The 20942-nt window shown below is 48.3% G+C and overlaps 1 protein-coding gene across 4 annotated transcripts in view; it reads right to left on the bottom strand.

Moving 5' to 3' along the window:
• TBL1X (transducin beta like 1 X-linked) overlaps window positions 1–20942 on the bottom strand; it is a 224290-nt gene that overhangs the window by 118508 nt on the left and 84840 nt on the right. For all 4 annotated transcript variants that reach the window (XM_082610656.1, XM_082610657.1, XM_082610655.1 and 1 more), the window contains one exon: window positions 19894–19967. The gene's annotated coding sequence lies outside the window, so the exon portion shown is untranslated. The remainder of the gene's footprint in view (window positions 1–19893; window positions 19968–20942) is intronic.

The following is a 20942-nucleotide window of genomic DNA, read 5'->3' as shown; positions in this document are numbered from 1 at the left end:
TCCAAGAACCAGAAAAAAGTCCTACTTAGAAATCATTACAAGTGGTGGTGATGAATCACGCTTCAATTGATTTTTTTTTTTTTTACGGCTGTGGCTATTCTCATGTAAAAGAAAAAACAGGAAACATGAGTTTTAAAAGGCACTGGATGAGACATACAGAAACAAATATTAAACCCCTTTATTTGAAATTTAAAAGTCTAACAATTCCTTGAGAAGGCAAGATAAACACCTAGGGAAGAGGATGTAGCCAAGCCAAGTGCATCCTGAAGCTACAAAGTCTCCCATCGGGGGGACGGGGCCTGTGCCCGACCACTAGGTCTGTAGTCAGTGCGCATCGCAGTGCCCCACCTGGTACAAGCTCAGGAAGTGCTGGCTGAATGAGGGAGGAAACAGGGGAGGAGGGAAGATATTGGGGGGGGGGAAGGGAGGGCTCTGTCTGGTCTGAATAGGTCAGGTGGGGGCAATCCCATGACGACCGTATCAAAGAGACAAAGTACCACATCCCACGCCCACCTCTCCAGAAGCGAGGTGTGAAAACGGGCAACATACGTGAAAACTCAGAGGAAACGTCTCTCCCATGAAGCACATGGTACAACATGTAACATGGGAAGACCCATGAGCACTCCGGCCTCTGGCACCGTGACGTGGGCAGTACACTGATCGCTCCTCTGAAAGGAAAGGCGACCACACAGCGGACTAGTACTCAGCCATAAAAAGTGATGGAACTCTGACATAGGCCAGAGCATGGAAGAATATTGGAAACACTGTGCTGGGGAAAAGGCATGAGCCAGACACGAAAGGACACGTATTACATGATTCTACATACATGCAGCACCTAGAATAGTCACATTCTTAGAGACAGGAAAGTAGAACACAGGTTACAAGGCGCTACGGGCAGGGAGAGAGGGAAGGGTGAAGTGCTGTTTCACTGGGTCAGACTTATCTGGAGGGGATGATAAAGTTGCAGGTGGAGATGGCTGGCCACACAACATTATCAATGTATTTAACGCCACTGAACTGTACATCTATGAATGGTCAACATGATATTGTTATCTATATTTTCCACAATAAAAACAAAAAAAAGAGGGACTTCCCTGGCGGTCCAGTGGTTAAGACTCTGCACTTCCACTGCAAGGGGCACGGGTTCGATCCCTGGTTGGGGAACTAAGATCTCACACGCCACGGGGCGTGGCCATAAAATTTTAAAAGAAGAAAAGAATACGTGACTGGACCTGAAAGTTTTCGTAACTACCAGGTAGTCTCTTTGACCTGCTATCCAAATAAGGACCCAAGGGTTAAGATTTCCCTAACTATCCACAACCAAGGTGGGTGAGAAGTCCCAGGTTCGAGAAGCCACAGCTACACCCCAGGAGCTGTGACACGATCTCCCTTCTTTAAAATGCTGCAGGGCTTCCCTGGTGGCGCAGTGGTTGAGAGTCCGCCTGCCGATGCAGGGGACGTGGGTTTGTGCCCCGGTCCGGGAAGATCCCACGTGCCGCAGAGAAGCTGGGCCCATGAGCCATGGCTGCTGAGGCTGCGCATCCGGAGCCTGTGCTCCGCAATGGGAGAGGCCGCAACAGTGAGAGGCCCGCGTACCGCAAAAAAAATAAAATAAAAATAAAATGCTGCATAGTTAGCGCCTGGCAGAAAGGTCAGGGCCTCGGGCAGTAAACAGAGTGGACACATGGGAAGAAGCAAAGGAAGGACCAGGATGCGGAGCAGTGGGTGACAATAAACGTCAAGAAGGCAAAGATCATGAAGGAAAAAGCAGACGCACAAGACAGGAACAGGGGTCAGCAAGAAGAGGAAAAACGGGGCTTCCCTGGTGGCGCAGTGGTTGAGAGTCCGCCTGCTGATGCAGGGGACGCTGGTTCGAGCCCCGGTCCGGGAGGATCTCACATGCCGCGGAGAGGCTAGGCCCGTGAGCCGTGGCCGCTGAGCCTGCGCGTCCAGAGCCTGTGCTCCGCAACGGGAGAGGCCACAACAGTGAGAGGCCCACGTACCGCAAAAAAAAAGAAGAGAAAAAACGGCGTCAACAGGTAAGAAACTATTTCATAGACGCTTAAGGGAATGAACAGTTAAGAAACGCATTTGCCCGTGGAAAATTTAGTTTTACATTCCTATTCAAAATAATGTAGATTACCAAAATAAAATCAAAGCTGTTCTTCGGGTGACCAAGGGGCTTTGTTTCACTCATTAATAAACGAGCTGGCTGGCTCCCAGGCAATGCTCTGGACCAGCCCCTGTCCCCTGGGCATTCTCCCTGGTCCCAGCTGCACCGAAGGCCCCATGTCCCAGACATGCCCTAGGAGTACACGCTGCCCTCTGAACCAAGGATGCCTTCCTCTGGACTCCAAAAACCTCTTCATCCCCGGTGCGCTGGCTCAGATGTCACCTCCCCAACCTCCGGAAGGCAGGTGCAGCCCCACGTAGCTGTCATCACCCCACAGGAGGGTGCTCAGGGGTCCTCCCTTCCCAGAAAAAGGGGCAGGGCTTTGCACCCCATCAGGCATTCCGTGAGACGGCTGACGACTGGCTGGTCCTCCGCACTCCCTGACCCCCCCACTGCCACCACTTGATTATAATAACCGGCACAAAGCAGGAGTCACTACGTCATCTCTGAATGAATACGTACATTTCAGAATAACAACGATTTCATCTGTAAGTATATCAACTGGTAAGAGACAGCTAAAATCAGCTGGGATGAGGGAGGTCAGTGAACTGGGACATAGAGCATGGCACCTGAGCAAAGAGAGGCAGACAGGAGGCTGTGCGGTTCAGTGATCTCTTCTGCTACAAAGTGAGGACAAAAGATAACATCAAGTGGGCCTAGCGACTGCTGCAGGGCCAGGCATCGTGCTAAGTGCTTTCGGTGGACAACTGCATTTAATCCTCATGTGAGGGGAAAGATAGTCTTTGACAGAGCACAAAACTTAGCCTTAAAACGTGGAGCTTTTGCTCAAGGGCACATGGAGAGAACAGGAGTCCCAGCTGGGATGGCAGAGCCCAAGAAATGGTGGACCAGCTCCAGCTTTGGGATGTGTACCGGGTCTTGTCTTCCCTGCTGGGATCCTCCCAACCCAGACCCACTTTTTCCGTCACTCCTCCCCCCACAAGCCCCCCACACCCCATAATGACTTGGATTGGGAGTAGCCCGAGTCTCTGAGGGATGCCCCAGTCAAGACTCAAAGAGCCCCATCTTCTCATTGGTTTCTCTTAACGTTGCTAAGAGCGGGAAGGAGGGGCCCCTTCCAGTGAAGCTGAGGATAAGACTACAGGTCAACCAGAATGACATGCAGCACTGATTTAAAAGCTAAATTCAGAATACCCCTGAACAGCCCTACTCATAATAAGCAAAGCAAAAGTGAGGGGGAAACAATCTTTAAAAATTCAAATGCCTTTAAAACATGCTGTGTTTTGAACATGGGTGGGTTTTCTTCCAAGGAGAGGAACACTACAAAATGAACTTGCTTAAAAAAAACGTGCAAATGTTCAGAATTCCTATGTAAAACCAGCCCTACCTCCATGACATTTTGTTCAAACTAAATAAGGTCTCAGTTGATAGTTTTGCATGAAAATACATTTTGGCACGTTCTTTACAAAGAAACGTAACTGCTAAAAGTTATGGCAACACCAACCAAAACATTGGTTAATCATATTAAATCATATGTAAAATAATTCCTTGGGAAAAAAAAAAAACCTCTTTATTTTAAAATAGGTTTAGACGTATAGAAAGTTGCAGAAATAGTAGAGAGTTCCCACGTAGCCTTCATCTAGCTTCCTGTTGTGTTAACATCCTAAATAAACACAGCAATGGTCAAAACAGAGAAATCAACACGGGCACAACACACCTAACTAAACTACAGACTTTAAGCAAACTCACAGGTCCTTTTTCTGTCTCCGATTTCCATCCAGGACCCCACGACCCGTTGATCTGTGACAGTCGCCCTTTCTTTCCTTGCCATTCAAAGCCAGACCCTCTGGACGAGGGCGAGAAGTTATTTCGTAGGATGCCGCCCCCCACCCCACCCCCGTTTGGGTTTGTCCACTTCTCTCGATTAGATGCAGGTTATGCATTCCCGGCAGGAATACCACAGAAGTGATGCTGTGTCCTTCTCAGGGCATCACATGATGTCACTAGGCCTTATTCCTGGTGCGGTTATCCATAGCAACTGGGCTCAGGTGGTGGCACCTGCTGAGATTCTTCCCCATAAACCACTGCCCTCGTCTCCTTGGTAATCGGTAAATATCTTAGGGGACATACTCTGAGCCCATACTAGTATTACGTCATGGTTCTTAGACGTTAGGGATATAAAAATTAACTTATGGCTAACAATGTATACTTTAAATGGCTGGCACCATTTGTATCCTTTTCAAAAGGAAAACTCCCAAGAGGAAATCTTTAAAAATGCAATTTTTAAAAAGAACTCTTGAGTTCAATCACTGATGAAGAGTTAAGCAAGAGTAAGTACAACGCTTAACAGGTCGAGGGATGATCTGTGTGTGGGCAGGAATCCAGGCAGCCGAGAGCAGCAGGAAAGTCAATCTCAAAGACACATCCTAACAGGAAGCCTTGGGCCACGAGGCGTCTTGCCAGTAATCTATCCCAAGGACGTTCCGAATCATCATTTAATTTTGTGTAATTTTTATCCTGGGTATAAACAAAAGTTCTCTTAGAGTATCCATTTCAAAATGATACTGTAAATACAAGTAAGTTGAAGGCTAAGTTTATTGCCAATAAACACTTTCATTAAAAAGAAGAATGGGGCTTCCCTGGTGGCACAGTGGTTGAGAGTCAGCCTGCCGATGCAGGGGACACGGGTTCGTGCCCCGGTCCGGGAAGATCCCACATGCCGTGGAGCGGCTGGGCCCGTGAGCCATGGCCACTGAGCCTGCGCGTCCGGAGCCTGTGCTCCACAACGGGAGAGGCCACAGCAGTGAGAGGCCCGCATACCGCAAAAAAAAAAAAAAAAAAAAGAATGATTTCTGTACCCCATACATTGTTTTAAAAAAAAGTCTACTCATTTTAAAAAATGAGTTATGACGCACTATTGTAGAAAACATCCACGTGACCTGAAGTCACAAGCAAACTAACATTCTAGACCCATCACTGAGACCTAAGAGCATGATTAATTCATCTGCAAGCATCGGTGTGCAATCCCAATGGGGATCAACCCAATGGAAAGTCCCCTTCGGATGGGCATGGTGGGTGGTATACAAACGAGAAGCATGGCCAAGTTCAGCAAACTTCAAGAAATACACTAAAGACACAGTTATGTAAAGTTTTAAAATACATGTAAAACTCTGGTGAAAAAATAGTGTATTTTTAGAGTACCAACAATTTGCTTAAATAATTAAAAAGGAGTGGATGTACAGCCTTACAGACACACGGAGATCATCCAATACACACTTTACATTCTAAGACTTCCAGCAAACACATCTCGTGAACCTGCATTATAAACCGTAGCCAGTTTCCTTGGATTTGGAGCCAGACAGGGTTTTTCCCCAGCCCCACAGCTCGCAAGAGGTGTGACCCTGAGCAAGTACACTCACTTCCCTCCTGGGGATGGGATGACAGGTAAAGCCACCTCTCAATGCAAGGCAACCATCTGTATAATGAACACGTTCCAGCAAAGATTTCTGGTAGCTGGTGAGTTAATCAACTCAGCACATCTGGCTCAGAGTTAAGCTCACAGTTACTGGGTGGGGTGAATGGTGTCCCCTGAACAACATATGTTGAAGTTTAACTCCCGGTGCTCGTGAACGTGACCTTATATAGAAATCAGGTCTTTTGCAGACAGAATCAATTTAAGATGAGGTCATACCGGACTAGGGTGGGCCTTAAATGCAATGACTGGCGTCTTCAGAAGTGAAAGGGAAGATCTGGAGACATAGACACCTGGAAGAAGGCTGTGTGGAGATGAAGGCAGAGACTGGAGTGATGCGGCTACAAGCCAAGGAACGCCGGGGGCCACCGGAAGCTAGGAGAGAGGCATGGAGTAGGTTCTCCCTCAGAGCTTCCAAAAGGAACCAACCTTTCCAATACTTTCATTTTGAACTTCTGATCTCCTGATCTGTGAGAAAATCCATTTCTGCTGTTTTAAGACCCCCTAGTTTGTAGTAATTTGTTTACAGTAGCCAGAGGAAACTCATACAGGATAATGATGGTATTTGGTAAATACATTTTAAAAAGTACTTCTATATTAGAGATACATCCGAAAATACTCATGGGTGAAATCACAAGATGCCTGAGATTTGCTTTAAATTATTCTAATAAAAAGAAAAAAAAACAGTGAGGGGACAGGTGACACCAGCTCATGAAATCCTGACAGTGGGTGAAGCAGGGTGAGGGGGAATATACCAAAATATTCTGTATGCTTTTGTATGTTTGACAATTTCCATGTTAACAAGCTAAGAGTGTATATGTCAGACGTTAGCCGACCAGCATCTAAACTATATATGCAACGCTGTCCCAATCTTTAACCAATGCAATCAACTTTAATATCCCATTTTACTCACTACCCTCTTTGAAACAGAAACAGCAGAAAACCACGGGAACCCCACTGATTAAAGCAGCCATCACATAGTGATGAACGGCCAGTAATCATCCAACTTGAAATAAAGCTGAAATTCATACACCTCATCTCCCTATACGCTTGATCAGATAAACAGTATCACAAGCATCATGGACTTAGGTGCACTGGATAAAAACAAGGAATTCTTTTTTCTAGGCACTAGGGCCGGAGCGCACAAACAGAACCAAGAAATGGAATCAACACGTTGAAGGCTTGACCCTTTCTAAGGCTACCCCTGTGGGGATGAGGCTCCCCTGGGCAGCATCAGCAAAGAAGCTTATAGACCTCATGAATGCAACACGGGCAGGTGCAACAACATGACCATCGTATGAGAGATGGCACTGCAAGTGAGTACGAAAACCCTGCTTGAACATTCACTTGCTGTTCTGAAGCAGTAATTACGGCTGTGAGTGTGCTGGCCGGGGGCCTTCACAACCCATCTCATCTGGGCAGCGGAAGCCACAGACACCTGCTACCGGGTCTCCAAACCAAGCAACCCTCGGGAAATGGTCAGCAGCGTTCTGGTAACGATGCTGAGGCTCTCCGATACCTTCACGTAGCAAACGCGGGCCTGATTCTCCTAACTGCTCCTCAGGGAACACTGGGCTCACGCTTCACCTGAACTGCTCCGGAAGGAAAGGAACTTGGAGGGGCAGCCCTGAGTCACATCCTTCAGGAGAAACCTTGGCAAAACCTACATGAAAAATGCCATGAGAAACACAGTCGGGGGACCTCCCTGGTGGCACAGAGGTTGAGAGTCTGCCTGCCAATGTAGGGGACACGGGTTCGAGCCCTGGTCCGGGAAGATCCTGCACGCCACAGAGCAACTAAGCCCGTGCACCACAACTACTGAAGCCCACGTGCCGCAACTACTGAAGCCCGTGTGCCGCAACTACTGAAGCCTGTGAGCCACAACTACCGAGCCCATGCACCACAACTACTGAAGCCTGTGCGCCCAGAGCCCGTGCTCCGCAACAAGAGAAGCCAACGCAATGAGAAGCCCGCTCACGGCAACCAAGAATGGCCCCCTGCTCGCCGCAGCTAGAGAAAACCCACACACAGCGACAAAGACCCAATGCAGCCAAAAATAAATAAAAATTAAAAAGAAAAAAGAAAGAAACACAGTCAGGCCTTGGCTGGGCTGGGCCAGGCAGCAGAGCTCCACCAGCTCACAGGGGTCCCTGCTTTGCTCAACAGGCAGTAGGCTTCCTTTGACTTGACGCTCACATTTCCAACTTCCTTTCAGAATGCGGGGACGTGCACAGCTGGCCAGTGTACGGGGACGTGACCCTCTGCAAGGAGACAATCTTTAGATAGAGAGCCGTTCCTGCAGCACCGAGCAAGTGGAAAGTACCCTAGGACAGGGCTTCTCAGCCTCAGCACTAGTGACGTTTGGGGCTGGATGACACCATTGTTGGGACCGTCCTGTACACTGTAGGGTGTTGAGCAGCATCCCTGGTCTCCACCTGAGAGATGAGAGGAGACGCCTCCCCACCTGGGACAACCAAAAACATCTTCGGACATCGCCAAGAGTTGCCCGGGGGGTAAAATTCCCCTTCAGTGAGAAGTAGAGCCCTTGAAGGCTCCACACTGGAGCCTAATCCTTGGAACGTTCTGGAGCAAAGTGTGAACTCTGACTCCTTCTGATGCATCCTGGTGGACAAGAAATGGTAGAACCAATCATGACACAGAGAGCACGAGAAAAGAACTTGCAGATGTGCAAGCACACGAGTTTAACCAACTCACTCAGATGGCCTTTGGGAAGATAAAAAAAAAACTGTTGCTGTGGAACGTCAGGCCTCACATGAAAGGGGTCTTTACCACTTTCACTCAGCAGGGCTGTCATTTCTAGGGACTCAAGATGGATGTGCGATAATTTTTCCAAGAGCGACAAGAACCACAGCAGCACTAATCATGACAGGGGTTAAATCAATATGGTTTTAACTAATATCAAAGCTGGTACCAGGGAATTCCCTGGCGGTCCAGGGGTTAGGACTCCGTGCTTCGACTGCAGGGGGATGGCTTCCATCCCTGGTCAGGGAATTAAGATCCTGCATGCCAGGCGGCACAGCCAGAAAAAAACAACAACAAAAACCTGCTGGTACCAGTGTGGCTCCCTTTACTTTCCTGAACCCACTGACAAGATTCCCTCTGTCACCTCCAGCTTCCCGTCCCCTTCCTCGACCTTCTGTTACTCCAGCTAGCTGCAGAAGAGTGCTCACATCCAGCGGGTGAAAGGGCTGTGGGCTCCCTCCTTTGCTGTCTTCTGGGGGGGGGGGCAGGGACTAAAAGGCTGACTTGTTGAGAGGAGGTCAGAGTGTGAACCAGCGAGCAGTCCCATGCACTCACTTCTCTTCAGGGCCGCACAGGGATCCTAACCCGCCGGATCCGGAGCCCCCAAATGCAGAGGGCATCCCGTGCTGCGTAAAGGAAAAGGACAGCCAGCTCTCAGCGGCTCACGGCCCCGTCGTTCCCTCCCTCAGTCTTGCAAGGATAAACAGGGCGTGCTTCCGAGTCCCTTCTCGGCTCACATATGGGATCTGAAAAGTCAATCTAATTAGTCTGGGTCCGATTTCCAGTTCTGTCGGTAAGCATCGACGCGAGATATGTCAAGGCCAGTCCCTAGAAGAGGTAAAATCGGAATCCTAGAAGCTGTGCCTTCGCTACTCCACAGGCAGGTGTCCTAAAGCCCCTTTCACACCAAATTTAAGACCGGAGCTTGCGACGATGCCTGGGTGGGCTTCCCAATGCATCGACCGTGGAGATACAGTCCGCAAAATTCAGCTCTGTTACAGCTTCTTGCATCATGTTGCTGTGGAGATGGATTCTGTTATAACAAGACGCCTCAATTCTTTGCTGAAAAGGAATTTATCTGACACGTCCCTCCCCCTCTCTGTGGTTTTGTTTTCCATGGTTGGCACACAGAGTAATTCATACATTCACAAATACTTAGGGGAAAAAAAAACACAATAAACTGCCTGGAACTGTAACAAAATGCCTGCTAGTCTCCGCTTTAAGGAATTTTACATTAAATAGGATCCAAAATCCCCCTGGGGTTTCAAGTTTGCCAGAGAGCTTATTTTTGTGAATGATTTCAACGTAACTCCTAGGATAACTGTCTTAGGAAATTGCTGACACATCTGTCCCACTTAAATCTATGGTTTCTGCAAACAGGATAAAAATGACTTCCACAGAGTAGAAGCATCATGGTTTCATTTCTTTTTTCTCTTATCATCCATGTTATCTGTTTGGCAAGCTGTCCGAGCTTCCTTAGGATGACAGAGGTCGCAGCGCTTTGCAGTATCCTTACAAGAAACGGCCAATTCGTTTTCCACAGAACGAGAGCAAAAAATTTCACAATTTGTATGGAGACACAAAAGACCCCGAATAGCCAAAGCAATCTTGAGAACAAAACATGGAGCTGGAGGAATCAGGCTCCCTGACTTCAGACTATACTACAAAGCTACAGTCATCAAGACAGTATGGTACTGGCACAGAAACAGAAATATAGATCAATGGAACAGGATAGAAAGCCCAGAGATAAACCCACGGACATATGGTCACCTTATCTTTGATAAAGGAGGCAGGAATGTACAGTGGAGAAAGGACAGTCTCTTCAATAAGTGGTGCTGGGAAAACTGGACAGGGACATGTAAAAGTATGAGATTAGATCACTCCCTAACACCATACACAAAAATAAGCTCAAGATGGATTAAAGATCTAAATGTAAGGCCAGACACTATCAAACTCTTAGAGGAAAACGTAGGCAGAACACTCTATGACATAAATCACAGCAAGATCCTTTTGGACCCACCTCCTAGAGAAATGGAAATAAAGACAAAAATAAACACATGGGACCTAATGAAACTTAAAAGCTTTTGCACAGCAAAGGAAACCATAAACAAGACCAAAAGACAACCCTCAGAATGGGAGAAAATATTTGTAAATGAAGCAACTGACAAAGGATTAATCTCCAAAATTTATAAGCAGCTCAGGCAGCTCAATAACAAAAAAACAAACAACCCAATCCAAAAATGGGCAGAAGACCTAAATAGACATTTCTCCACAGAAGATATACAGACTGCCAACAAACACATGAAAGGATGCTCAACATCTTTGCTCATTAGAGAAATGCAAATCAAAACTACAATGAGATATCATCTCACACCAGTCAGAATGGCCATCATCAAAAAATCTAGAAACAATAAATGCTGGAGAGGGTGTGGAGAAAAGGGAACCCTCTTGCACTGTTGGTGGGAATGTGAATTGGTACAGCCACTATGGAGAACGGTATGGAGGTTCCTTAAAAAACTACAAATAGAACTACCATATGACCCAGCAATCCCACTACTGGGCATATACCCTGAGAAAACCATAATTCAAAAAGAGACATGTACCAAAATGTTCATAGCAGCCCTATTTACAATAGCCAGGAGATGGAAACAACCTAAGTGTCCATCATCCAATGAATGGATAAAGAAGATGTGGCACATATATACAATGGAATATTACTCAGCCATAAAAAGAAATGAAACTGAGCTATTTGTAATGAGGTGGATGGACCTAGAGTCTGTCATACAGAGTGAAGTAAGTCAGAAAGAGAAAGACAAATACTGTATGCTGACACATATATATGGAATTTAAGAAAAAAAATGTCATGAAGAACATAGGGGTAAGACAGGAATAAAGACACAGACCTACTAGAGAATGGACTTGAGGATATGGGGAGGGGGAAGGGTAAGCTGTGACAAAGTGAAAGAGCGGCATGGACATATATACACTACCAAACGTTAAGGCAGATAGCTAGTGGGAAGCAGCCGCATAGCACAGGGGGATCAGCTCGGTGCTTTGTGACCGCCTGGAGGGGTGGGATAGGGAGGGTGGGAGGGAGACGCAAAAGGGAGGTGATATGGGAACATATGTATATGTATAACTGATTAAATTTGTTATAAAGCAAAAAATTAAAAAAAATTAAAAAAAAAGAGACATGAGGGAATTTTGGGGCTGGTGGTGGAAATAATCTCAATAATGATTATAAGGATTACCTGACATTTGTCAAGACTCATCAAACTATATACACTGAAAAGAGGTGAATTTTACTGTAGGTAAACTACACCTCAATAAACCTGAGTTTTTTCTAAAAAGGAAATAATCAAGAAGGGAGTCAGGATGAGAAAATTAAAGAGTTGGGATGTAAAAGAATAAAATTTTATGGGATTTAGAATAAACAGAAGGGAATCTGGAAGAATACCCTGTACTGTGGTTCAGAGATTCACAGCAGCTTTTTATGTGGTGCCATTGACTCCTGGCTGACAGAGCCGCAGTAACGAAGTACAGAGCAAATATTTGTGATCTCATCCGTCCCTGAATCCCTGTTACATACATACATGTGTCTATGTCATGCATGGCATTTAATCTGCATGAATGGCCACCAGAAGTTTCCCAGTACTCTCTCAATATCTTACACTTTTAAGTATTTTAAGGGAATTCTGTAAATGCTCAATAGAATCTAATGTTTATACATTCATATGAATTTTCTTATAAATAAATTCACAAATATGAAATCTTAAAAAAAAAAAAAAAAAGAAAGAAACGGCCAATTCAGTTCCACGATGCCAGGAGCGGCCTCGCTGCCAAAGCTGCCCCTGCATCCTGCCGCGGCGACCCGTTTGTGCTCGAGCACAGGACGCCACTTGTCTGACTGCAGCAGCTCGGTCCACTCTGCACCGCCGACAGAGCCCTTTTCGGCCCCACATTGCCCAGGGCTGCTTCCCGCTTCCTCCGGGTTGGCGTGATGCAGTGCTCAGCCTCGACCCTCAAACGTATACATGTTACTCACGACGCCCCGTCCTTCTTGGGAGCAGGGCCAGCTCCCACAGCAGCGGTTTGCTTTGGGGGGGAGGGCTGGGGGTGCTGGGAGGTGGGGAGACCACCTCCAGCTGGGGTGCGTGCCGGGGCCGTTTACTATACCCAGGAAACATTCTTTTTTTTTGTTTGTTTTGTTTTTTTTTTTTTTTTGCGGTACGCGGGCCTCTCACTGTAGTGGCCTCTCCCGTTGCGGAGCACAGGCTCCGGACGCGCAGGCTCAGCGGCCATGGCTCACGGGCCCAGCCGCTCCGCGGCATGTGGGATCCTCCTGGACCGGGTCACGAACCCCTGTCCCCTGCATCGGCAGGCAGACTCCCAACCATTGTGCCACCAGGGAAGCCCACACTGGGTCATTTTTGTCTTACTTTTGCACACATCCACACAAAACCCTGTACTGGAATGTTCACAGTAGCATGATTCCCATGGTCAAACTGTGGAAACAACCCGTGTCCATCAACTGATGAATGGATGGACAAAATAGGGTCTAACCCTACAATGAAATTGTATTATTTGGCTATAAAAAGGAATGAAGCGCTGACACATGCTACAGCACGCATGAAACCTTGAACACATTGTGCAAAGTCAAAGAAACAAGTCACAGAAGGCCACGTATCACATGATTCCATTTATACGAAAAGCCCAGGATAGGCAAAGCCACAGGGACAGAACGCAGATCTGCAGTCGCCAGGGGCTGGGGAGGGCGAGGAGGAAACGGGGAGTGACTGCTAAGGGGCATGGGGTTTCTTCTGGGGGAACTGAGAATACTCTAAAATTAGATTGTGGTGACGGCTGTACAGCTCTGTGAATACCCTAAACACGATCAAATCATACACTTTAAGGGGGTGAGTTGGATGGGACATGAATTATACCTCAATAAAGCTGCTGAAGAAAGTGGCTTTGGCTGAAGTGGCTACCAGCCATCCCGCCTGGGCTATGAACCACAAATGCACTAACACAGCTCATTCCTTCTCTGAGACAGTGGGTGTAGTCATCAAGCAGAGGATGTTTCCACTCTAGGGAAGTGCGTACGTGTGTGCACGTGTGTGTGTGTGTGGCAGGGGCACTCACTTTTGTTAATCACTTCTGCAGTATCCACAGAAGGGAACATTTGCACAATCGTTTCTGCACTTTCTCCAAGGAACAATCTTTCTTGCTGGGGGACAGTGGACACACGGGGCAGGAAGTCGGTCCCAGCCACGACTCTGGGATTCCAAAAGCGATTCCAAACTGCAGTAATTCAGCTGCCATTTCCAAAACCCCTGCACGGCCCGGTGCACCCCACTCCGTGCGTCCTGCGGGCGCTGCGGTCCTGTCGATGGAGTCCTGTGACACCGGGAGGGGCGCCCGCTCGCCGAGCCTCGCATGCGCCCTATCTGGCTGACACAGACCCTGTGGTGCGGACACTCCTTAGCCTCCAGAGACTAAATGGACCCGAGAACTTGCTTTAGCCACTGGGACCCCAAAGCCTCCCGGGGATGCAGAGCAGCCCTGGCCATGCCCGGGCTACTACACGAAGGAGGCATCTCACTCTCCTCTCACAGGGAGCCCACGGCTGCAGCATCACAGCATCAGGAGCAAACCAGAGAAGACACATCGCAAGAAACAGATCCCTGATAGGGTGATGTACTTTGTGGCAAATCAGGTCACGCCAGCCCTTGCTAGCCACAGTCCAGAATTTCTTTATTCATAGTTCAAGAACTCACCACAGCTGCAGAGTTTACAGGTTTCGAGAGCCATAAAACCATCTGCTCCCTGCTTATCTGAATTTCATACAAGATTAATATTCTACCTACATCCGCTGACAAAGACAAATAGCTACAGAACGCAAAGTGACAATATTCTATGTCAGTAAACACTGTGACAAGACTCAGTTGAAAACACATTTTCAGCTTAGATTTGGTGTTTTAGAGAAACATACATTTTGTAAACCAAACACTATGTGGTCACACAGAAAAATGTCTTCAAAGTGGATGGAGGTCTTCCCTGGTGGCACAGTGGTTAAGAATCCACCTGCCAAGGCAGGGGACACGGGTTCAAGACCTAGTCCGGGAAGGTCCCACATGCATCCCACGGGCAGAGCAACTAAGCCCATGTGCCACAACTACTGAGCCTGCACTCTAGAGCCCGTGAGCCACAACTACTGAGCCTGCACTCTAGAGCCCACGAGCCACAACTACTGAGCCCGAGAGCCACAACTACTAAAGCCCGCATGCCTGGAGCCTGTGCTCCGCAACAAGAGAAGCCACCACAATGAGAAACCCGTGCACCGCAACAAAGAGTTGCCCCTGCTCTCCGCAACTAGAGAAAGCCTGTGTGCAGCAATGAAGACCCAATGCAGTCAAAAATAAATAAATTAAATAAATACATTTTTAAAAAAACTTTAAAAAAAAGTGGATGGAAAAATATTAAAGGTTAGGAAATACCTAGCCCTTTATCACTGTCAAATGCAGCGCCTCCGATTAGAAGGTTTGTAAATGAAAGAATGAAAGTAACCAATAATGTAATTAATTTAACAAAGAAAAAAATGTGAATCACACTTAAAATGAATCAGCAACGTTAAAATAAAGACTAAATGTGTACCATACCCAATAAGGTAATTAATTTAACAAAGAAACTATAAGTTAAAACTTGAATCATACTTCAAATTAATCAGCAACATAAAATAAACCAGAAAATCCTTCTGCTGTGAGGATCTGCCTTTCAAATGAAGCTTTTCTTTAGGTTTACAAAAAAAAAAAGAAAGAAAGAAAGAAAAAAATGCATACAACAGCGCCTTATTTAGTTTAAAAAAACAAAAGGTAGCTGGTATCTGTGTATTTTAAAAGACTTTAAAATGCCAGGAGAGCACTTTGTTGCGTAAGGTAACTTGCCAGACATAGTATAAATTTTGTAACAGATTTTCAACTATTTCTACTGTGCTTACATCAAGCTCCAAGTCTGCACCCTACGATTTCCATCTTAGACCAAAAACCAGATCGAATCTTTGTGTGGCAGGCCCCCTCAGCAAAATAATATCCTGCTCCATTCTCAGCACCCAGCACTCAGAAGGCACTCCTTACCTGAGAAACAAATGAACAGATACAGCATGAACTGTTTTCCTACTTTGCACCAACATGTCAAAGAAATTCATTTAAATTGTTCTGTGTAAATAAAGTTATAAGCTCATCAGAGTTGAAAAGACACCCCTGCAAGTAAACAACAGTTGCTTTAGGATTAAGTGCCGCAATAACGTGTCAGGACAAAATCAGATCCCAGGGCTTCCCTGGTGGCGCAGTGGTTGAGAGCCCGCCTGCTGATGCAGGGGACGCGGGTTCGTGCCCCGGTCCGGGAGGATCCCACATGCCGCGGAGGGGCTGGGCCCGTGAGCCATGGCCGCTGGGCCTGCGCGTCCGGAGCCTGTGCTCTGCAACGGGAGAGGCCACAGCAGTGAGAGGCCCGCGTACCGAATACACACAACAGCAGTAGCCCCTCATCAAGCCCTTTTCAGCAGCTGGAGACCACAGACAATGCCATTGTTCTACCACACGGGAGTCACGTCTTTAAATCAACGGGCTATGGTTCCGCGGGCACCCAGGATGCCTTATGGCTTTCCATAAGACAAATGAGCAACACCCCACTCTAGCCCATGGCACCCCAGCCCTGCTGAACAAACCCCAGCCCTCCCCAGGCTGCCACCTGCACCAACTTCGTATGAAAACCCCTGCAGCCGGTTTGGTCTTTAACACAACGGTCCACCCCGATGAGATCCACAAAAGACACCGTTTTGTCCTTGTTACTGTGTCCAGTTCTAATTAATTCTAACAGGAAACTCTCCGGGCTCCAGGGAACCACTTCTCTCGGAGTCAGGGCTCCTTTTAATGACAGCTACTGGGCTCATTTGAGCCCTTCCTGGATTTTATGAAGAGAAAGGAACTGGTGAGAACTGGCCACCCATTCCACTTACTAGGAACCCCCTACCCAAAAAAAAATAAAAATAAAAGAACTGTAGAGAAGAATGAGAAGGCAGGTGCTTAGAATAAGCAACACGCGTGTGTGCGTGCGTAAACACACACACACCACACACACACACACACACACACACACACAGAACGCAGCCCCAAAGCAAACACTGTGTATTCCGGGGTTCTCCATCACTTCCAGGCTGTCAATAAGGCAGGGGAAGTGGGCAAAGAGCAGGAGGGGGAACGGGAACGGGCACCGGCTCGAGGTGCTCAAGACGTGTGGTACACGTTGCACCGAAACACTACGAAGCAGGGCCTGACGTCCTCGTTGTACAGACCGAGCCTCAGAGGAGCCAACCAGCCTCCCAGAAGCGCCAGCGGCGCGGGGCCGGAAGCAGGAGGGCTCTCCTCCTCTCCTTCCTCTGTCCTTGCCCTAGGACAACAGTGACAAAGGGCAGAACAGAGGACGCTGCTCGGCCTCTTGCTGCCTGGATGAGTGAACTCCAGGTGGAAGCGAGCAGCCCCTCTGAAGGCAGCGCCCGGAGACGCGCGAGGGCAGCGGCTCTGGGAGCGCAGCCAGGCGGTTCTCGGCAGCAGTAACGTGGGCGCGTGCTACCCGTGGACGGTGGATTTGACCTCCATCACCCCAAGAGCCGACAGCACCTGCAGGGCTTCCCCGGGCCCCCGGGAGCCTGACCCCCCTCCCCGGTCACACACACAGGCCTCCAAAGGGGGGTGCAGCTCAACGGGACAACGGGCCGGGTTCCCTCCGAGGCGGGTCTGTTTCCGTCCACGAAAGGAATTCATCCCCAGCGGCGCGGCTCAGATCCCAGCCCTGACGCTGGGGCTCTTCTCTTTGGTGGGGGACGCGGGGTGGCTTGCTCTCCACATCAGCTGGGCCAGAACTCTCTCCTGAGCAGCGTCCTGAAGGTGCGGAAGCCCGATGCCATGGCTGCATCTTCTGAACTCGGCAGCTCCAGCACTGCCCACGTGACCTGGGGGGGCCCAGGGCTCCTCTGTGCCACAGCATCCTTCTCTGGACAATAGAGGCGACAATGGCACCGACCTCAGTGGACGGCATGAGGAATAAATGGGACCTGAAAACAGCAGCTGGCTCACACCGAAACCTGTGCGTGGGTGTGCACAGCAGCTCTGTTTGTCCTAGCCTCAGAGTAGGAGGATCCCAAACGCCCTTCAACGAATGAGCGGATAAATACACACGGGTGCATCCAGACTGTGGAATACCAGGCAGGGGCTTGTAGTAATACACAACACCTGGGATGGATCTGAAGTGCCGGAGGCTAAGTCACTAAAGGCAGTCTCAAAGGGCCACACGTTGCATGAGTCCATTTATGGAACATTCTTGAAAGGATGAGATTACAGAGACGGAGAAGCCAGTTGCTGCCAGGAGCTGGAGAGGGTGACCGTACAGACGGGGCATACGGAGCTTTCCCTGTGCTGATGGATGAGTTCTGCATCAGATTACAATGGGGGTTGCTGGAATCTACACGCGATCGTATTTCATACACTGTCCACATGCACGCACACACGCACGCATGCACAGGAGAACTGCTAAGGTCCGCATTCATGTCAGCGGTGCCGATGTCCGTTTCCTCCCCTTGATAAGTAGTACCTTCACGTAAGACGTTATCAGCCGGGGAAGGCAGAGGAGGGCGCTCTAGACCTCAGTGTACTATTTCTGCAGCCTCCTTCTGAGTCTAACGTTACTTCAAAACAGAAGTCTTCAAAAATAACAGTGTGTGGTTGATGAACAGATAAACAAAATGTGGTCTATTCATACAATGGAATGTTACTTGGCAAACAAAAGGAATGCTACGAAGAAACGTGAAAACATTATGCTAAGTAACAAAGAAACCAGTCACACAGCACCCATGTTAACGTGATTTCTTTCTTTTACCTGAAACGTCCAGAATGGGCGGATCCGCAGACACTGACCGCAGACTGGTGGTGATCAGGGGCTGCGGGAGGTGGGAGTGACTGGGGAGGGACTCCGAACGTGTATGAGATTCTTTGGGGAGGGATGACATTTCTTAAAATCAACTGTGACGGTTGCACAACTCTGTGAATACGCTAAAAACCACTGAATTGTATGTGCGCTCCAGATGGGTGAACTGTCAGCTGTGTGAATTATGGCAATGTCTGGCACACAGTAAGGTGTTACACAAGTATTTTGCCGTGATACACTCATCCTCCTTCACCCGTGGGGGCTGGTTCTAAAGGTCACCTTTGGCGCACAAACATGGCAGGGCTAATGCTAAGAGAATCAGAGTCAGTCTCCTTTAGGCCCTGTGCAGACAGGGTCAAGTTCAGGGTCCTTGCCTCTTCCTTACACCTTTTCTGCCCCTCCCCCCAGTCCCCTGCATTCCACAGGCTGGTTTATCCACTTTTCCCTGAAAAAAAAAAAGCTTTCTTATTCCTGACTTCCTCACCTTTGCCCAGAGTCCCGTCTAGAACACACTTCCTCAGTATGTACTGAAATCCCCTGAGGCACCGAACCCAACCCAAGTGCCCCTTTCAAGAGAAAGGTCCAGCCTTCCTCAGCTGCCCTAGCACAGGCTGACAGACCCTTCCTAGGAATTCCCACAGCAGCACATGTCTGCAGCACCCATGGCACACCCCATGCACACCACGGCTTTCCAGCACCTGCAATCCCTTACCCCAAAGCACAAGACACATCTCACACATCCTGGTAGAGTCCACAAGGCTCCAGAAGCAACAGATTCAAAGGATGGTCATCCCAGAAATAGGAGACTTTCATAAAAGGTGATCTGAAAAGGATGTTCGTGATGCGGCTGAGAATCGGGCCTCGCTGTAAACTGGGTGAAATACAGCAGCCAAGATGGCAACTCCGGAACCCAGACGGCCCTGTCCTCGGTGAGTCTGGGTTCTCTCTACCCCTCACAACAGTCCACGCGGGGCTCAGACAGGAGGAAAACGCCTCCCCAGGGGCCTACAGCACAGGCCACGCTGCCTCACAATGGTGCCAAACAAGGTTTTTATGGAAAATTCTGGTTGGTCCACAAGCAGTGGATGCCTGTCTGGATGCCTGTCATTTTCCAAACACATTCTGAGAGGCACATACAAGACAAAGGGAGCCTGTAAAAGGCGAAAGAGTCAAAAAGCTCTGTTTATTATAAATCAGCCACCTGAGGAAAAATACGTACCTGAAATGCACATGGGAAAAACCGGCAGCAACGATGCTTCCCTTGAAAGCACACGCACTTTAACAACCATCTCCATTTCCCTCTCCTAAAATTTCTGACTTCCAGAAGCTAAATAAAATAGGAGCTTGCTATGAAGTGCCGACGCAGATATAAAGCATTTTTTGGTTACCAAATCACCTATTACAAGAAATCCTGGGAAATCACTGTTTCCGGTACGTACAGCCAATACGGTAATAGTTAATTTTTAAGCCCAGAAAACGTGGAGCGGTTGACAGGATATTCATTACGGAATAAGAAAGAAATCCATTTTACAATTCCACTTACTCAGAGCCAAATGTAGGCAAATCCCGTCTTCCTTCTAGGGTTTATTTTTAGGCCTGTTTTCTGTCTTCAGTTACCTGTCAATGAAAAAAATACCCAAAGTCAGGCAAAACATATCAACGAAGACATCTCGAATACATTCTCGACCATTCGCGAAGCAGGCAGACTTCTGAAATAGGAGGTCTTAAGAAGCTGACATAATCACGGCGTCAGATGGTGGACAACCACCGTAGGTGAACTGCAGGCTTACATCTCTATGTAGAGCACACGATGTGACTGTCCACACACACAAATGTGTTCAAAAGTCTCACTATCTGGGAACCGACTGTGATCACGTCACCAGGGAACACCAGTAACTGAAACATCTACCCATCTCTCATTTTTCTCTAGCATCCTAAAACACGCTAAGTGAAAACACAGGTGTTTCTAGATTCAACGCAACTCAGCACATGCTTACTGAGAACTACTCGCCCAGCCTGGTGGGAAGCGGAAACGCTGCTCAGTGCTGCCCTGGTTTCCGGGACACCTGAGGTCTGCCGTCACGTGACACTTACCCGGCCGGACAGTGAAATGGGGGCGTGGGGGGATCTCAGTGAGGGGAGATCAGTGACAATAAACTCGTCAGAAAACTCACAACGAGACCGTTTAACGTGAGAGAAGTGATGACGCTCAAACCAGTAGTGGGAGACAAGTGCCCAGCGGACAAGGAGCTGAGTTTACAGCGGGGGCTGGGATGGACCTCTGTGAGGAGGGAGCCCTTGAATGGGAGTGAGAGTGGCCAGCAGGTGCAAATGTCCTGTGGTGAGATCGACCTTGGCGACTGGGAGACAGGGAGGAAGGCCAGTGGGCTGGGCAGCAGAAGTGAGTGACAGGAGGTCCTGGATCACGGAGGACTCTGCAGCCCTTGAAAAGGAGTCTGATCCTTTCTTCTTGACCTCTCTTCACCCAGTGCCAGACTGAACGAGAAAAGAAAATGTGACAATCCTTCTACTTAAAAACCCTTCGGGGGGCCTCCCTGGTGGCGCAGTGGTTGAGAGTCCGCCTGCCGATGC

The sequence above is a fragment of the Mesoplodon mirus genome (assembly GCF_964341445.2).
Source record: "Mesoplodon mirus genome assembly, chromosome: X".
In the NCBI taxonomy this organism is placed as follows: Eukaryota; Metazoa; Chordata; class Mammalia; order Artiodactyla; family Ziphiidae; genus Mesoplodon; species Mesoplodon mirus.
This window is presented reverse-complemented; position numbering and strand designations above follow the sequence as displayed.